Source organism: Suncus etruscus, chromosome 1 (assembly GCF_024139225.1).
Source record: "Suncus etruscus isolate mSunEtr1 chromosome 1, mSunEtr1.pri.cur, whole genome shotgun sequence".
In the NCBI taxonomy this organism is placed as follows: domain Eukaryota; kingdom Metazoa; phylum Chordata; class Mammalia; order Eulipotyphla; family Soricidae; genus Suncus; species Suncus etruscus.
In genome coordinates this window covers 195,412,490-195,432,048 of record NC_064848.1, presented here as the reverse complement: position 1 = coordinate 195,432,048, position 19,559 = coordinate 195,412,490, and the positions used below count along the sequence as shown (strand labels likewise).

The 19,559-nt window shown below is 47.6% G+C and overlaps 1 protein-coding gene across 1 annotated transcript in view; it reads left to right on the top strand.

The window, feature by feature from the left end:
• The first annotated feature begins 4,635 nt into the window (after positions 1-4,635).
• TEX2 (testis expressed 2) overlaps positions 4,636-19,559 on the top strand; it is a 138,927-nt gene continuing 124,003 nt past the window's right edge. Inside the window, 1 exon segment of the mRNA XM_049781646.1 lies at positions 4,636-4,738. The gene's annotated coding sequence lies outside the window, so the exon portion shown is untranslated.

The window sequence follows — 19,559 nt, the reverse complement described above, 5'->3', positions numbered from 1 at the left end:
AAACAATTAAGATAGGGTTTAGAATTACATGAGAAAATCATTATCTTAAAATGTCATAATTGGAAATAACTCAGGACCCATGTAGGTTTCAGCTGTAGCCTGGGTGGTGACAGACTAGGGTAAGGTTTTTAAGGTTTGGGGTCAGGGCACAGATACTAGTATAGTAACTTGGGCTTAAATTTCTTTCTTCTTTTTTTTTTTTTTTTTATAAATTATCTTCATTTAAACACCGTGATTACAAATATAATTGTAGTTGTATGATTACAGTCATGTAAAGAACACCCCCTTCACCAGTGCAGGATTCCCACCACCAATTTCCCAGATCTATCTAATCCCCACCCCACCCACACCTGTACTCGAGATAGCTTTCTTTTTCCCTCATTCATTCACAGTTATGATAGTTTTCAGTGTAGTTATTTCTCTAACTGCAATCACCACTCTATGTGGTGAGCTTCATGTCATGAGCTGCACCTACTGAGAAGATAGGGGGAAATAAGGGTTGGAACTGAGGCAGTAAAATATTAGAAATGAGGTTTGTAGGGCAGTATCAAGGTCACAATACAAGATGGATGTTATGGATATATAAAATATATGCATACAATACTATCAATAGGAAAACAAGGAGAAAAAAATTCCAGTGACTGTCCCAACATAAACCAGTACTAAAACGGCCCGCCCTCCTCCCAAAGTGCATTTCCATTAGTGTAGGGAGAAGTAGGGGGGAAGCCTGAGGACCACTAAGAGTCCACCTGAACCCACTTCTGGCCATCTGAGCTGGCACCCAGGGAAGGCCTGGAGTCAGGGGAAAAAGACAAGGATGGCTTGGGGCCTGCCAAGCCTCCCAGCACTCCCCAGGCCAGGGAGAAGGGCTCCGGTATGGGGGCTGGGCTTAAATTTCTATTATACATCCACAGCAGGTCCAACACTTCAGTTTACTTTATACAAGTAGTATGAGAGAAGCTGTCAGCTCAAATGTGTGTGTGTGTGTGTGTGTGTGTGTGTGTGTGTGTGTGTGTGTGTGTGTGTTATCAAGCCCACTGTCTCATATAGACAAGGTCAAGTATTCTTTTTTTGTTTTTGGGTTGGGTTACACCCAGCGGTGCTCAGGGGTTACTCCTGGCTCTGCACTCAGAAATTGCTTCTGGCAGGCTCGGGGGACCATATGGGATGCCGGGATTTGAACCACAGTCTGTCCTGGATCGGCTGCGTGCAAGGCAAATGCATTACTGTTGTGCTATATCTCTCAGGCCCCAAGGCCAAGTATTCTACTCAATGACATCCCCAGCCCTGAGAGCAACTATTTTGGAAGTTCAAAGTATGTAAGTAATCTTGTTTGATTTGGTTTTCATATCAACCCAGGGAGGCTGAATTTGCTAGTGTTCGCTTTGTGTTTGTTTTGGTAGTGCTTGGGGTCTACTCCTGGCTCTGTGTCTATGGGTCACTCCCAGTGGTGCCCAGGGAATCATATGGTATTTGGGATTGAACTCAGATCTCCTGCATATAAAGCATGTGCTCAGCATGTTGAGTTACTTCTCTATTCTATATTGTCCCCATTTTATAGATGAATAATCTGAGGATAAAACAAGATTTAATCATGCTCAAAGTCAAGGAGATGGTAAACTAGAGCAGTGGAACTGAAGGCAATGCTTCTATCATTGCTTCCTTTTGCTGAAGATTTGTGTATTTGCTTCTTCTGCTTCTTTGTTTTTTATTTTTAATTTTATTTTTCTGGTGGGGGCACACCTAATAGTGTTCAGGGCTTACTCCAAGCTCTGTGCTTAGGGGGTCACTCCTGAAAGGGTTCAGGGGACCATATAAAGTTCTGGGCATCTAACTGGGGTCACCTCATGCAAGATAAGTGTTGTACCCATTGTATTATCTCTCCAAGTTTCTCTTGCTCTTATTTCTGGCAGGAAGGAAGGGCAGTTGGCAGACATTGGTGCAGGGCAACTGGGAGGAGTTTGGTCATCAGAGTGGTGAATGTTGGCTTCCCCCCCAGTCTTGTGATCTAGGACACAGCAGCAATTCTTCTGTGTCTCTAAAATGGAGACAGTAACCACTGCATAGACAATACATGTAAGGTTTCAGTGAACAGATCTGTGCAAGAGCCTGGTGTGCTCTTGGGTGCCTGATGAGTTCATAATTTTTATGTTTCTATATGTTCATTTATGATCCAAGTCTCCACATTATTCTCTTTTTCAAAGAAGTCCTCCTGCCTTTTCTTGCTGAATCTTAGTTTGAAATGATAATATATCAAAGAGACTAATCTTACCCTAAGGCTTGGTATGAGCATGAAAGGTGGAAGCTCTCTAAAAGGTCCACTGCCAGTTTCCAAGGATCCCGGCATGGGTACGGCAATCAGACACCCACCTCCACTCTTTGCCCCAGGCTGGCATTCTAAAATGTGGTCAACAAGAGCTTTGAACTGATATACTATTAATACCTCACTGGTTGCATAGTTTCACATATCCACAATTACAGCTGTTTCTAATTGAGACAAGTGCCCCTTTTATCCTTTGGAGAGGACCAGGGGAAGTCAATAGTGGTCCCAGACAGTGATCACCTAGAGAAATAGCCCAGTTGAGATAAATGAATGTCCTCTTAGCCATCTCTGGCCAACCCAGTGAATGTCAGATATCATAGTAAAAGGATTGTTGGGTGGCAGGTACTAGCTTCTCAAAGAAGGAGTGTAGATCTAAGAAGCAGACTTTGAGGCGCGCGCGTGCGTGTGCGTGTGTGTGTGTGTGTGTGTGTGTGTGTGTGTGTGTGTGCGCGCGTGTGTGTGTGTGTGTGTGTGTGTGTGTGTGTGGTTTCTGGCTTGTCTTTGTCTGAGATAGCAAGAAGTGGGGGAGGGAGCGAATATGACTGGGATGTGAACAGGACTGGATGGCATTAGAACAAAGTTCTATAGGAACAAGTCACCCTCTAAGAGTTATGACCAGACCAGATGATGGCATTAATGAGGAAGGGTGTGTTTGCCATTAAGATTCTCCAGCATTGTCTCACCAGCCAGAGAACAAGCCTGGCTTGTTGCTTGAACATGGGTTCAAAGCATGGTTGCTTGACCCATCGGGAGTTGTTCTGAGTTTCTTCTCAGCAATCTGCAGCCCTGCTGGCCAGACTTCTAGCCATGTCCCTGGAAGAGAATAACTTCGGCATTACTTCTGGCAGATAAAATTCTATAGTTCAACATAGTTCAAGACTACATTGAATGAGTCAAAACCCTTGGGATGTGCTGGCTCCTAGCCCAACTCAGGAGCAGGGGGCTGACATGTCTATTTTCTACAGCTAGTTCCAAATATAAGGAATGTGACACTCAGCATCTGGCCCAGAGGTGCAAATTAAAAAAATCTAGGGGGTGGGCCCGGAGAGATAGCACAGCGGCGTTTGCCTTGCAAGCAGCCGATCCAGGACCAAAGGTGGTTGGTTCAAATCCCGGTGTCCCATATGGTCCCCCGTGCCTGCCAGGAGCTATTTCTGAGCAGACAGCCAGGAGAAACCTCTGAGCACCGCCGGGTGTGGCCCAAAAACCAAAAAAAAAAAAAAAAAAAAAAAAATCTAGGGGGTACCCCAACTTGGGGATGATGGGGAGCGTGGTAAACTAACACAGTATCCCTTCAAAACATAGAAACAACGTGACCTCAATGCAATAAAATCCTCCAGGACTGAGGCACACTGAAATGCCACACGGTGTGTCATGTCAGTGTTCTGTGGTTCACAGGTCAACGATGTGATCCAGGATCATCACACTAGGGAGAATTATTCTTCAGAAAATCTGCCTCTGAGACCTCGAATATTGCCTCACCAAAAGAGTAGTGTAGACGAGCTGAATTCTAAACTCTAAAGAACTGGCCAGAGGGAGGGGGCTAGGAATGAGTCCAGATGAGAAATGTTTTTCAACTAACTTCCCTGAAACTATAGAATGGGGTGCATTTTTCTTTTAAAAGGGCCCATATCATCATTTCTAGGAAGAATAGGTATTAGTACTACTGTTTTTAAATGAAGAACAGAGTGTCCTTGTGGTTTTACGAACTACAATAAAGTTGTTAAATAAAAATAAAAATATATAAATAAAAATATAAATAAAAATAAAAGGTGAATAAAGTTGTTTCACCTAAAAAAAAAACCAAAAAAATCAAAAAAGGAATGTATTTTCAAAAAAGCCAATTTCTGAGCTAGGACAGACAAGAAATCCATCTACCCTGAACAACCCTGTCAAAGCCTGGCTAGAGTGCATTTGCCTCGGCTTCTCCCTCTGACAGGGGTTAAAAATCTCCTTGAAGCTGTGGCTAAACTGTGGGTGTCTGTGTGTGTGTGCAGGAAATGAACTAATTCAGCGCGCAGAGCAAGCACAGAGAAACTTACACCTCTGTCCCGGGGATTCCGAAGGACCGACAGGAGCCGCAAAGCGGCGGCGGCCCCTTTAACAGCCCTGATCAATCGCTCGCACAAGTCGGCGGCCGCTCCATAGCGTAAGGAGGCGGGAGTGAAAATCGGGGCTGGATTGGCCGGGCCTGGCGTGAGCCTGGCCACGCCCCTACATGCCTCTGATTGGCCTATGCAAGATGGGGCGTGTCCGTCGGCGGAAAAGGGGGCGTGGCGTGCGCGGCGGCCGGTGCCCGGGGGCGGGCGGCTGACGGGAGGGACACAGCGGCTGGAGCGGGAGCCGCGGCGGCCGCCGAGTCCGGGCGCCGGCGCCGGACGACGATGAGGCAGCCCGCGGCGGATTCAGGGTGAGGTGAGCGCGGGCAGCGTCAGCGGAGAAGGCCCGACCGCACCCCGCCGCACCCCGCGGGCTCCGTCCGGGCCGTCCCTGTCAGCGCCCGGCTCCAGCGTCCTCCGGGCAGGTCCCGCGCTCGGGCTTGCCGTTGGGACGGTGGCGGCGCGGACGGTTGACAGGTGACCCGCGGCCGAGGCCTAACGTGTCCCGCCCGCCCGCCTGCCTTTGGCCACCGGGATCTTGGAAAAAAGACACCCCCCAAAAACTTGGGCCTCCTCGGTGGGCTCCCTGGGGGCGCTGCCTGGGCTTGTTGCATTGTCATGGGGATCGCAGCTGGGGTGCGATGGGATGGGGTGTCCCGGAGCTCGGGGACCGAGACAGGGAGGCGCGTGGCTCCTGTCGGGGATGGGGTGAAGGTCCAGCTGGGTCGCGCCGGCCTTTGCCCCTTAGGTGGGTGGTGGAGGGTCGTTGTGCTGCAAGGGTTGGCAGGACCCGATGGGGACGTCTCACACACACACACACACACACACACACAATCGCACGTGGAACACACACACACACAGAGGGCAGGGGTTGGCAGGACTTGATGGGGACATGACAAACACATACACACACGTGGAACACACACACACACACACACACACACACACGCTGGCTCACTGACTTGTGCCCCAGAGGGAAGAACTGGGTTGGGGGGGTTCTGTGGAGTACACACACACACACACACACACACACACACACACAAAATCACACACACACGCTGACTCCCTGACTTGTGCCCCAGAGCCCAGTAGGGAAGGAGAACCGGGTTTGGGGTCGTTCTGCGGGCAGGGGTTGGCTGGATCCCATGGGGATGTGACACACACACACACACACACACACACACACACACACACACACACACACACACGTTGACTCTCTGACTTGTGCCCCGGAGCCCAGCAGGAGAGGAAAACCGGATTGGGGGGCTCTGCGGAGTACACACACACAATCACACACACACACACACTGACTCGCTGACCTGACACACACAATCACACACACACTGACTCGACACACACATACAATGACACACACATAGGCTAACTCCCTTATTTGTGCCCCAGAGCCCAACAGGAGAGGAAAACCGGGTTGGGGGGGCTCTACAGAGTACACACACACACACACAAACACACACACACAAACACACACACACACTCACACACTCCCTGACTCCCTGACTTGTGCCCCTCTGCAGAGTATACACACACACACACACACACTCACTCACTCACTCACTCACTCACTCACTCACTCACTCACTCACTCTCTGACTTGTGCCCCGGAGCCCAGTAGGGAGGAGAACCGGGTTGAGGGGCTCTGCAGAGTCCCCCCCACCCCCACCCCCAGTTCCCAGGGTGGGTTTCTGAGTTCTGCAGCTAGAACAACTTTTTCCATCTCTTAGCATGTTTGGGGGAGTGAAACTGCCCTTTCCCGCAGCTCTTAGCTAACCCTTTTTAGCTATTTCAAGTCAAGTCTCTCAAGTTCTTCCAAAAAATGGGTGGTTGGTCTAAACTTAGAGAAGTCGGGGTGAGCTGCTGCTTCCTCAAGGGGGGCCGGGCATGGAAGAGGGTGGCAGGCTGGCTTTATAAACGAGGTTTTTTTTTTTTTTTATCTGGCTTTCTTTCGCTCTGGCCAGGCCTGGCTGGTTGGGGGCCTTCCAGTTAGCCTGCTGGGCGCTTATCTCCTTGGAAAAGTGCTCTGCCTGGGAGCAAGGAGATTAACACGCTGATTCTGATTGGGGAGCAATGGCCCTAGAGCTGGGACTGATTGAGGGTGGCTGGGCGGTAGGTGCTGGCTGTGGGTTCCCCGTTCTCTCGGAGACCCCCACAGACTCCCTGCTGTGCTGGCTGGCTGTTAGGAGTGGTTGTTGTCTTCAGGGCCTGGGGAGATGGTACAAAGGATTGGAGCACATTCCTGGCTCCCAGATGTGGCTAGGTGTGTCTCCTGGGCCCCACTCAACTGCCCTGTCTGGTTTCTGGAGTATCACTGGAGTGACCCCAGGCCCCCTGAACATGGCTTGGTGTGGGGGGGACCCTTTGCCCCCAGGAAATTATGTTTTTAGAATACTTTGGAAAAGAGGCAAGAAAGCTGAGACTTTTTGTTTTTGTTTTTGTTTTTGGGCCACACCCGTTTGACGCTCAGGGGTTACTCCTGGCTATGTGCTCAGAAGTTGCTCCTGGCTTGGGGGACCATATGGGACACCGGGGGATCTAACCGAGGTCCGTCCAAGGTTAGCGCAGGCAAGGCAGGCACCTTACCTTTAGCGCCACCGCCCGGCCCCGAGACTTTTAGGTGTAATAAATGGGAAGGATGTTTTGGACAAAAAGAAATTGAAGTTAAAAAAATTTTTTTTTAGCTTTTTTGTTTGTGTGTTTGATTTTGGGCCATACCGGTGACGCTCAGGGGTTGCTCCTGGCTCTGCGCTCAGAAATCGCTCCTGGCTTGGGGGACCATATGGGATGCCGGGAGATTGAATCATGGTCCGTCCTAGGTCAGCACATGCAAGTCAAGCACCCTACCGTTGCACCACAGCTCCAGCCCTTGAAGTTAAAAATTTTTAGGGACCTGAACAATAGCACAGCAGGTAGGGGGTTTGCCTTGTACCCTGCTGGCCTAGGTTTGATCCCTGACATCCCATATCCTGAGAGCCACCAGGTATGGCCCAAAAACAAAAAACAAAACATAACAAAACAAAAATCAGTCCATGGGCCCTAGCAATAGTACAGTGAATAGGCAAGAACAGTGCAAGGAAAGGTGCTTGTCTTGCACACAGCCAACCAAGGTTCAACCCCTGGCATTCCATATGGTCCCCGAGCCTGCCAGGAATGATTCCTGAGTGCAGAGCCAGGAGTATCCCCTGAGCACTGCTGCTGGGTGTGAACCTCAAAATAAAGACAAAAAGAATTCAGTCCTTCTAGTTTTGTGTTTGTTTTGGGGTTACACTCAGCTGTGCTCAGGGCTTATTCCTGGCTATGTGCTCAAAGGACTGGGTTTGAGGGATCTTGTCTGGTGCTGGGGATTGAACTATTATGGTTGGTCATGTACAAGGCAAGCATCCTACATGCTGTTCTCTAACTCTCATGCAACCAATTTTTATGTACAGTAGACCTGGTACTAGAAACTTGGAGGCGCCATGGGTTTTTTGGGGGATGACTCCTAGTGGGTTTGGGGAACCATATTGGGTACTCGGGATCGAACCCATGTCAACCACATACAAGCCAACTGCCCTACAGGTCGTTGGCACCAGCCCCTAGAAACTCAGATGAGCCACGGATAAGACAGAGAAGAAAAGAGGATGGTGTTTGTTTCTCAAGGCCATTTGATTAGTCTTTCTCTAAGTCCAAAACTTTATCTTCTGAGGATTATTTGGGGGGGGGTACCACCCATCAGTGCTCAGGGGTTACTCCTGGCTCTGTGCTCAGAAATCGCTCCTGGCAGGCTTGGGGGACCTTATGGGATGGCGGGAATTGAACCAGGGTCTGTCCCAGGTCGAGTGTGTGTAAGGCAAATGCCCTACCTCTGTGCTATCTCTCCGGCCCCTCTTCTGATGATTTTCTGACACCCTCAAAGAAAGAGGAGGAATCAATGTAGAGGAACAAAACAGAATGGCTGGGCCATTCTTCTTGCTACAGACCAACTGCAGAATCAAATTAAATCATCAGCTTGGTTTCCTGTCTGGCTCAGGATGAAACTATTTTCATCCCTTTATCTATTGGTCAGTGCCTCGATGGAATCCTGTTCTCTACCCTCCTTTATGTCATTTCATTTATTCAGAAGTCATGAAGCGCACACAATCCCATCTTCCAGGTGCTTCCAATTCATCTTTGTTTGAGGTTTTGTCTTCTGTACAAACATGACATGACAAATGTCTTCTGTCATCTTCGTTGTCTGAGGGTCTTGACTTTTTTTTTTGTATTTCCGGTCACACCCATTTGATGCTCAGGGGTTACTCCTGGCTAAGTGCTCAGAAATCGCCCCTGGCTTGGGGGGACTATATGGGACTTCGGGGGATCGAACTGTGGTCCTTCCTTGGCTAGTGCTTGCAAGGCAGACACCTTACCTCTAGTGCCACCGCACTGGCCCCTGAGGGTCTGTCTTATGACAGTGTTTGTGTCTGTCTTCTGTCCGATCCTCTCCCATTCTCCCTTCCCCTCCTTCTACTTCTAATACCCCTCCCCCCTCATCCCCTGTGGGAATTGTTGAGGTCACAGGGAATGTTTGTTCTTTGGGCCTCTCCCAAAGAAGAAGGCTAAAGTAGAAAAGAGCCAGTGTTGACTTCCAACTCTCCAGCCTAGCCCTGCCTTCAGCAGGTGCCTGAGGGAGGTAGATGATGATAGTTTTTATGAAGGAGGAAAATGAGACTCAGAGCATTCAGTGATGTGTCTAGGGCAAAAAAAAAAAAAAAAAAAAAGGTGAAATTATGAGCTGGTTAGGAGGATTTCAGTCCAGAATTTTCTGATTCCAAAATGTGCCTTTTCCATTCTACCATGTAGCTTTCCCCAGAAGAAAAAGAGTCGCTTCTCTGAGATGATGGGGCACATGGTGCCTTCTTTGGACACACAAAAGGTCAGATTCAACGATAAGAGAATGGCCAGCGCCAAGTCCTCTAAGTGGAGGGGAGGGCTCGCAGCCTCTTGCCCCTGGCCCAGCGCATGCGTCTGTGGGTAATCCAGGGAGTCATGGAGAGTGTGAGTTTAGTGCCACGAATAGATGCCCAGACTCTCCAGGCCTCTGTCCCCCTGGTGTGACCAGCTGTCACTTTGGGCACGCACACTCCTTTCTTTTTGTTCCTCAATTTTGCTATCTATAAAATGAGACAGTGCTCACAGGCCAACAATGCTGTGAAACGTGCCCATTCTTACATTGCTGGCAAAAATGTTTCTTCTAGTTTCTGAGGTCAATGATTGTAAAAAAAAAAAAAAGTAACTCCTTTTTATTTTTTTTATTTTTTTTGTTTGTTTTTGTTTTTGGGCCACACCTGGTGACGCTCAGGGGTTACTCCTGGCTATGCGCTCAGAAGTTGCTCCTGGCTAGGGGGACCATATGGTTCGCCGGGGGATCGAACTGCGGACCATTGAAGGCTAGCGCAGGCAAGGTAGGTACCTTACCTCTAGCACCTCTGCCCGGCCCCTTTTTTAAAAATATTTTAAGGCACTGTGGTGACCTTTTACATTTGTTTGTTATTTTGGGCCACATCCAGTGGTACTCAAGGATTACTTCTGGCTCTGCTCTCAGGGATGACCCCCAGCAGGCTCAGGGGACCATGTGGGATGCTGGGATCAAACCTGGGTTGGCTAGATTACATGCAGTGCCCTACCCCCGTTACTGTTGCTCTGGCCCCTGACCCTTTTTTTTTTTTTTTTTTTTTGGTAAACATAAAATATTGGTTTATCTTACAGATCTTAGATGAGATGAGTTTTGGTAGTAGATTCTGGGAGGTTGTAAGGATTCCATGTAATTTTTCATATCGCTGGCATGTACTAAGCATCTAGTCACAGCTGGCGCCGCTGCATCACAGAATGTCTGGATGAGGGTAGGTGGCTGTGAAGGAGAGCCAGCAGCCCGAGCAGCAGGCTGTGTGTGATCTCTGGGTCAGGGCAATATTTTCTCCTTTACCTGGAGTTCTATCCTTTGGCTGACTCTTGTCCCCATGAGAAGCATTAACTCCAGGAACTAATGAGCCATGGTCGGACAGCTCACTTTGTCCTGGCGATTCATTAAGGTTTTTGTCAACTTCAAATCCCAAGTCAAAAATAAGTATTGTTATAAGAAGATTGGAAACTCTGCTGGCTTGAGTCTTAAAGCACGTCAAGGTTATACATGGGATTCTGTGTTGTTCCTCATCCAGAGGGTTCAGAATGCTTCATGGCATTGCATGGGATGTCCTTGAGCATCAGTCACTGGGGGCAGGGGGGCAGCTGCCAGGCAGGGGCAAGTCTTGATGCCCTGCACCCCCCACGGTAGGAAGGAGAGGGCTCTGGGCTCCACGGCATGGCATTTCACTCCTCTGACCTTGAGGGTCTCATCAGAAATGTGACCATCAGAGACAAAAAACAATCTCAGGGTCTGAGGAACTGAATGGCTGAAAGGACGCCAGCTGCAGCCTCTGTTGGCTGTTCGAGCTTTGTCAAGTAGACTGGCAGCAGGTAGTTGTAAACAGCGAAGTAAACTGTCAATATAGAGGCTGGCTGTGTGCTGGGCCCTGTTCCTGCTTTCCAACCTCCCGTCACCCTCTGGATAGCCGATAACAGCATGTCCTCAAATAACATCATTTTGTTCAATGTAATTTTATTATAACGATGAAAAGAAAGGATCCTGGCGATGGTGAATGAAATGCTGTTATTTGAGGACCTGCTTTCTTCTCCCATCTCACGGGCTCTCTGCTGTTCAATCTTATTTCCAGTGCGGGGGGAACTGATTCAGAGAAAGTGAGAAAGTGTCCAAAATCAGATAGCCAGGCTTATCCTGGGTCTAGAACACTAGTTTCAAGTCCTTGGAAAAGAAGTTGATTTCTTTTGTTTTTCCAGTGAACAAATTCAGAAGCTGGGGTGTTCTCAGTAATAGCAAGACTGTCAGAAGAATCTCCTTCCTGAGAAGCTGGTAGGGTGGGAGGCCTGGCTGACCTCCATCAATCAGGCAGTCCTGTGTAGTTGAGTTTGCCCGGAGTATCGGCTCCTAGAACTTACTGGGAGGGCCTTGGGAGATAGCTCTAGTGGTAGAGCACTTGATTACTATGTAAAAGGGCCCCGAATGGACCCATATTAGGTTCCACGTGCCCTAGCACCACTGGGATGGCCTTATAAAAAAATATTGCAGAGATGATTGGAAGTAACAGTTGAGTGCCTTGCAGGTTTACCTTAGCAGTAGGAACACCAGGCAAAGCTTTCTTTGATCATAAAAGGAGCCCCTTGAATTGCTTCTACAAAAAAAAACCTTTCAGAATCACATTGCACAAGTTTCATTTCACTTTTGGCAGTTAAAGCTGACAGAGGCTGACTTCTCTTGTTCAGTTTTTAAGTCTTTTTTTGTGGGGGAGGGGGGGGAGGGTCACACCTGGCGGTGCTCAGGGGCTACTCCTGGCTCTACGTTCAGAAATTGCTCCTGGCAGGCTCGGGGGACCATATGGGATGCCGGGATTCGAACCATTGTCCTTCTGCATGCAGGGCAAATGCTCTACCTCCATGCTATCTCTTTGCCTCCCCCCCCTTTTTTTTAACAACATCTAATGCTATTGGGGTTGGAGAGATAGTACAGGTAAGGTGTTTGCCTTGAATGTCTTGAAGCGAGGTTGCTCCCCAGCAACTTTCCAGCAGTATGTTCCTTTGAGCTGTGCCAGGAGTGATCCCTGAGTGCAGAGCCAGGAGTAAGCCTTGAGCACCACTGGATGTGACACAGCAGCAACAGCAAAACACTAAATGCTATCTTTGAAATGCTTCTGCCAGGAATATAGTTCTGCAGGGAGATCACTTGCTTTGCATGTATAAGGTCCTAGGGTCAATCCCAGACACTTTAGGGAAAAAACAACAAAACAAGAAACAAAACAACCTGAAACCTTTGGGCTAGGGACTGGAGCACATGCTTTGTATGTCAGAGCCGCCCCCACCCCCCCCACCCCCCACCCCACCCTGTCTTCTGTTGGAGCAATCTCTGTGCCAGGAATACCAGAGCATCACTGGATGTGGCCCCCAAACAAATTTATCGTTTGAGACTTGAGGTATAGGGCATTTTAAAAATCTTTCACTGTAAGTTGACCCACTGAACAATAGTTATTCCATAAATAATTGTGCTTTTTAGCACTGAAAATCCACTGGGGGAGAGAATAGATGTGTCTATGCCTGCACTCAGCATTTTCTCTAGGCTAGACAACAAACAAGCCAACAGATTTGTGCATTGTCGTATGTATTAAATTGTGAGCTCTTCCTTTGAAGGAAAAACACAGCACTCTGGGAAATAAGGAGGGAAGCAGTCAACCTCTGGGAATAAAAGGAGGAACGTTTAAAGAGGGGTAACAGGTGGACAGTGTGGCTGCTGGAGAGGAGGGCCACGTAGAAAGGAGGTGTGAAAGGCAGGCAGGAAGGAAAGTCAGCAATGCCTGGCCTGAGCCCCAGGGCTCTCACCACCACTCTTGTTCTCCCAAGTGCTTTTCCACTAGAGCCATCTCCCCAGGCCCTCCTTGTAACCTGGGTGGGAAATTCAGTGAAACACAACAACAAAGCAAAAACACCTTCTTTTCTGAGGACTTGAAATCTGTGTCTTTCCCTCCTTTGCCTCACAAGTACAAGGCAAATGCTCTGCATTTACTCTGTATGTTAGCTACATATATAGCCCAAGTCCCTTGGGAGTTTCTTAATCCCTTGGTGCCTCATTTTCCTCCTGGGCGAATGAGGTTGGATGTATGGGAGAGACCCGGAGAGCAGAGGTTGGTAGGTGGAGGGAGGTCGTGGGTAGGGGGTCTGGGCAGCAAGTGGTGAGCTAGCTGTTCTTTTTCTCATTACCCTTCATTCCTTCATTCCCTATATAAGGAAGTAAAGGTCCAATGGGCTGATGGTGGCATTGTGCATGACCGCTGGGGGCGCTGTTTGTGGGATTGGCTTGAGTGCAATAACCACTGGGCTGCTGTATGTGGACAGAGCTTGCCTGTGTGTCGATGTGTGTGCGCACGCGTGTGTATGTCAATGCAATGCATGTGTTTAGCTGCATTTGTTTGATTCACATTTGGATGTTTAGCCTTTATTTCCTCGTAAAAGGAGGCAGAACCCAGTGGCTGAACATATTTCTGAATTGATGTGCTATGACTGACCAGAGTGGATCTGTTTCTGCCTCATAAGGACAGCCACTCCTCAGAATAGTACAGGAGAACTTAAGAAAATGAGTCACTGCTTTTGGTTCTTTGATCTGACTTGGGATGTTTGGTAGGTAAAATAATAGGAAACCACCTATATCAAAATTTATAATTAGGGGGCCAGAGCAATAATACAGAGGGTGCTTGCCTTGCATGAGTCCAACCCAGGTTTGATCCCACGAACCCCATATGGTCCCCTGAGCCTACCAGGAGTGATCACAGAACACAGATCCAGGAGTAAGTCCTGTGCACCTCCTGTGTTAGCCAAAGAACAAAAACAGCAACATCAAAAGTATGTGATTATCCAATGGGCTATTTCTTAGAACCAATAGAATGAGCTTATATTTATATTATAGTTCTTTGTGTGTGTGTGTGTGTGTGTGTGTGTGTGTGTGTGGTTTTTGGGGCCACACTCGTTTGATGCTCAGGGGTTACTCCTGGCTAAGCGCTCAGAAATCGCCCCTGGCTTGGGGGAACCATATGAGACACCGGGGGATCGAACCGCAGTCCTTGGCTAGCGCTTGCTAGGCAGACACCTTACCTCTAGCACCACCTCACCGGCCCCATATTATAGTTCTTTTATTTTTGTTTTTTGTTTTTGTTTTTTGGGCCACACCTAGCAACCCTCAGGGGTTACTCCTGGCTCTGCGCTTAGAAATCACTCCTGGCAGGCTCAGGGGACCATATGGGATGCTAGGAATCAAACCCAGGTTTGTCCAGGATCAGCAGTGTGCAAGGCAAATGCTGTACCACTGTGCTATCACTCTGGTCCATTATAGTTCTTTTTTTATTTTTATTTTTTTAATCTATTTATGGTTTTTTTAATTATAAGAACAATGATGCAAAGAAAGAGGACAAGGTAAAGTTACAGTGGAAGGACAATCAGCCATGAATGCAATTCTCAGAAGAAATCTCCTTGCTGACGCCTAAATTTTGAACTTACAGTCAAAGAACATTAAGAAAAATAAAACAACCCATGTACAATTACTTTGTCCACAAGTCCCCAGATTGTAGTACATTATAACATTTCTTAGCAGTATACAAAGCATCTAAAGCCATGAAATTTATGTGACTCCTTAAACATTGAAGGCATAGTATTTTTTTTACATTTTCATGCACATGCATATTAGTTTAAGTTAACATCAAAAGTTTAAGTGGTTTTTTTTTTAAGGTTTAGAGTCAAAGGAGCACAGTAAAAACGGTGTTAGAGTGGCAAATATTGTTTGCATAGGCCCACCAAAATATGAGGGACATGGAAAGGAGAAGCCTTGGCCTAAATACCAAGGAGACCCTACCCCTGAAGTTTCCTGGCATAAGACCAACTCTAGGCTCCAGGCAAACTAGTTTGTTCAATCCAATTGTCTGTAGTGCCAATAAAGTTTTATTTTTTATACAGTCTCTATTGTCAGGTTTCTGTATAAAAGATCCTGGGATCTGGGCCCGGAGAGATAGCACAGTGGTGTTTGCCTTGCAAGCAGCTGATCCAGGACCAAAGGTGGTTGGTTCGAATCCCGGTGTCCCATATGGTCCCCTGTGCCTGCCAGGAGCTATTTCTGAGCAGACAGCCAGGAGTAACCCCTGAGCACCGCCGGGTGTGGCCCAAAAACCAAAACAAAAAACAAAAAAAACAAAACAAACGAACAACAAAAAAAAAAAGATCCTGGAATCTGCATATTAAAGTCAGGCTGGTGTGGAGCATCCTCTACTTTCACCTCACAATTAAAGGGCAATGCAGAAAGCCCTGTCCATATAGTTCTTTTTAAAAGAAATATTTGAATCTGGGAGAAATTTTCAAATATACAAAAGTAAAGGATTATTTAATGAGCCCAATGTATCTGTCCCCATTTTATGTAATTAGTGATATTTTGCTAATTTTGTTTCAAGATATATCACACTTAAACCATCATTGGTGGATTGTCTATAACTATGAATTTATCTTTGTAGCAGTATGATCTGGTAGATATAGCTCTGGACAGAAAAATCCCTCCTAATTACGGGACTGTTCTTTGTAGTTGAAAGTCAGAATTTGAACCGAGCATTTCTTACAAACCCTTTTTAAATCTTGCTAATGGAGAGTAGACACAAGAAGCTGAGTATTTTCTGGGACAGGGGAGATGGTACAAGGGTTGGAGCGCCTGTTTCATATGTGGTAGGTAGCCCAGGTCTGTCCTCAGCCCCAGCACTACATGGTTTCCCAGCACCATTAGGCGTCACTCCCAAATTGGAAAGCAGCAAGAAAATCTAGAGTGCTTCCCAGATAATAGGTGTTTACTGAATATTGGCTATAATGGACAGAACATACTGTATAATATACATTGTACTATATTTGACAGTATAAAGCTGTGGTTTCAATCTTTTAAACCTGTAGCCAGCAGGACAGTGACCTTTGAACTGACAGTTGAAAATCACCTTTAGTTTGTTTCTTTCTTGTTTTTTTGGTCACACTTTGCAATGCTCAGACTTCTGGCTCTGCACTCAGGAATTTTCCTACGTCAGCTGTGTACTAGGCAAATGCCCTACCCACTGTACTATCTCTCAGCCCTCCCAAATCGCTATGGCAATAACTTTTTATCTGAACTGGTAGGAAATTTCTGTGGACCAGCATCCGTCCAAGCACTGGTGATTTAAAAATCACTGGTATAGATGGTTTATATTTAGAAAGTAAGATAGTCTCTGTCCCCAGTGACTTGAAAAATCATGATCCCCTTCTCCATAAGTAAATACAAGTTATTTGCAAACATTCCTGGCAAATGAAATTCACACAGGACCCAAAGTACGAAACTGACTAAAAAGTAGGATTTTAGTGGCATAGATTTGAATCAGCTGCAGATTGACTTGTAAAGCCAAGGAGGATACAGTTTTTTAATATATAGGAAATCTCATATGTTAAACTTTTGTGTATTTATTTAAAACCCTTTTCAAAACCTATTTTATTTTCTTTATTTTCCCCTTCCCTCTTTAGACCAGGTGATTCCTCCTCCCAGATTCCAGGTCCCTTTCCTTGTCTAGCTGGAAGGGGGCCCAGCCTTCTAGAAACTGAACTCTCTCATCAGGAAAGGGTTCCTGAACAGTGTGCCAGGGGCTCTGGGGCCGCTTCTGGCAGTAATTGAGATATCAGCCAGACAAGGAGTCAATTCTGGGGGCCCACCAGGGTCATCACAGTGGTTCTCAAGGGGCCATGCAGTACTGGGGACAGTACTTATAGGCATGGGTTAGTCCTCTGAGCTCCCCAGCCCAAGGCAGTGTGGACTTCAGTAGACATTTGCTTTTCCCCTTCTTCCAGGAGGACCGGGTTGCTTTACTCAGTAGCATGCACCCAGTTCTTCACACACTGTGATACAGCACACGAGCTTTTAAGGTGTTTGCTGGGCGAATGAATGAGTACACTAGGAAACAAGGGAAATCCCAGGACTGTTTTCTAGACACTTGGGCTCTTGACAGGGTTGAGTCATAAAAATGGGGGAGCGAAGAGGAGGAAGAGTGTGGGGAGCTTCCTTGGAGCTGTCCAGCAGGTTGGCGCGCTCTTAGGAGCATCTCTGAGTCTTTGGGAAAGCATTTGCACAGCCAGTTTGGCAAGGCCGCTCCCTGGTCTGCACAGGTTCCTGTCTCCCAGGCTCTGTCATTGAGCTCCAGGGCTCCAGAGTGAAGTGCTCAGTAAGGCCACCCCAGTCTGTACAGGTTCCCTCTCTCCCAGGTCCCTACAGAGAGTTCTCATGTTAAGGTCACAGTCCACACTCAGCGGCCCTCTCCAAGGCAGGAAGTCTTCCTTACCCTTTTCTGTGTCTCTTTCATCAGCAAGCCAGTACTCTGCCCACAGGTCTTCGGGCCATTGGCACTATCATGTGGGCACTAAAACAGGCTGGGGGCAGCAGGTAGGAGGAGACGTTCCAACTATGGTTGTGCTTGCAGGGGAAGAGATTGGCTGCCCATGGTGGGTGCAGGGACAAAGTGCACAGCTGTGTTTAGGCCTGACCCTGCAGGCACTCACTGTCTTTCTGAGGCCAGATTCTAGTTGCAAGGATTCTGGTTGTCAGTATTCACCAGATCCATCTGTCGTGTAGGAGGGACTCAGAGGAGGAACCTGGGTTTCCACTGGGAACTCTGAGTTCTGAATGGACAACGCCAGGACTTGAGGCAGAGATGGTGGGTACAGTTTTCCTGATTGTAATCGTGACTTTCTTTCTTTGTCACTGAGGTGTAGTTTTGCGATAGTACTGAAGCTGTTTTATTTCTGTGATTGTGATTTTCAAAGAGAAAGCTGATCCGGACGTCCCCAGCTAGTTTCCTAGGTAATGTTTAGTTTGGTTTGGTTTTAAATTTGTCCTTTTGTGTTTTGTGGGGGGAGGGGGAAGGCAGAGACTAGTTCTCAGACCAGGGTTATCTGATGACCAGAGAGGAGGTGTTTTTCATGTACACCAGAGGGAATGTTTTTCTGCGGGCCTTGCAGACTGGTCCAGAAGATTTTAAGCTGGGTCTGAAGGAGCCAGGGGAGTTGCAAAATCAGACAGCAGAGAACTATCATGTGAGGACTGGGCGAGGTCCCCATGAAGGGTCAGAACCAAGGGACCAGAAATCCACTGTGCTGGTAAATAGAGCAGCACAGTTAGTGTGAAGACACTGGGCCCCAGAAGAACCTCATTAGACTGTACACCTTGATCTCAGGAGGCCCTGTGAGAACATTTCAGTGATATTGGAAAGAGCAGGTACAGCTTGGGGGGGTGAGAGAGGACCTATGCTGGCCCAATGGATGAAACTGATCTTAAAACAGGGCTGCAGAGCCAGAGCCATAGTACATCGGCGCTTGCCTTGCATGTGGCTGAATTAGCATCAATTCCATGCACCTTATATGGTCCCCTGCGCTTGCCAGAGTGATCCCTGAGCAGAGGGCCAGGAGTAAACCTTGAGCACAGGTGAATGTTCCTTCCCATTTCAAAAACAAACAACTATCACCCAAAACAGCCATGGCTCGTCTTTATGGTCCAGGCAGATATCTGATGAGGTGAATTCTATTGGAAGTGTACCCTCTGATTACATCCCCCCAACTTTGCTGGTGACTTTATATTGGAAAGCAGGTAGAAGATAGTATGTGTATGTATATTGGTGGGGGCGAGGGACTGATTTTGCATTTGCAAAATTTTGCAGCATTTTTGCATAATGCTGATAAATAAGGAAAAGCCGGTTTCATTTGACTGTGTGGATCAGTGGGCAAGGGAGCGTGGATTGCAGCTTGAGAATGAGCAGAGGGCTCAGGGTGAGAGGGTTGGCTCCCCCAGGCTTGCCCCAGCCCTAGACTCTGCCCACACCCATATGCACCTTATGGACCTGCCCCTCATAAGCTAGAATGGGGCCCATCTTGGTGTCCTCTGTGTCCAGCTCGTGGTAGGAATGGGCCTGCCCACGCTCTCCATCAGCCACATCAGTTTCCCCCACTAGCTCACAGCAGAAATTCCCAAGTCTGTGTCCAGAAGTCAAGAACCTGTCTGGCCTCCCAACCTGGCCAAGTTCAGAGGTAGGATCCAAATGGTAGAAAACCTGTAGGAACTGAGTGGCTTTTGGTTTAGTTTCCCATCTGTGGGGAGATGATGAGCAGAAGCTGACTCTGATGGGCTTGGTTAATAATAAAGCAGCAACATGACTGTTTGGTGTCGTTTAAGGCCAAAAGTCCCAGCAGAGCTCACGTGGTCTGCCTCACCTCTCTGTTGAGCCTGGGTGTGAACTGGAAGCTCTCGCTAGTGGAGGCTTCAGAGCCTGATGAGAATCCATTTCTTGAGGTCTGGTTTGAAGCAAAAAAACAACTTCTAAAAGGAAAACAAAACAAAACACCTTGAGTTTCTGAATTAGACAAATAGGATTGTTTATAGCAGCAAATAATAGCAAACACAGGGCCCAGAACTTTTAGGGGCAGATGGTCAAAGGTCCTACCAAAGGACTACCTGTATGTTTATATAGTCAGAT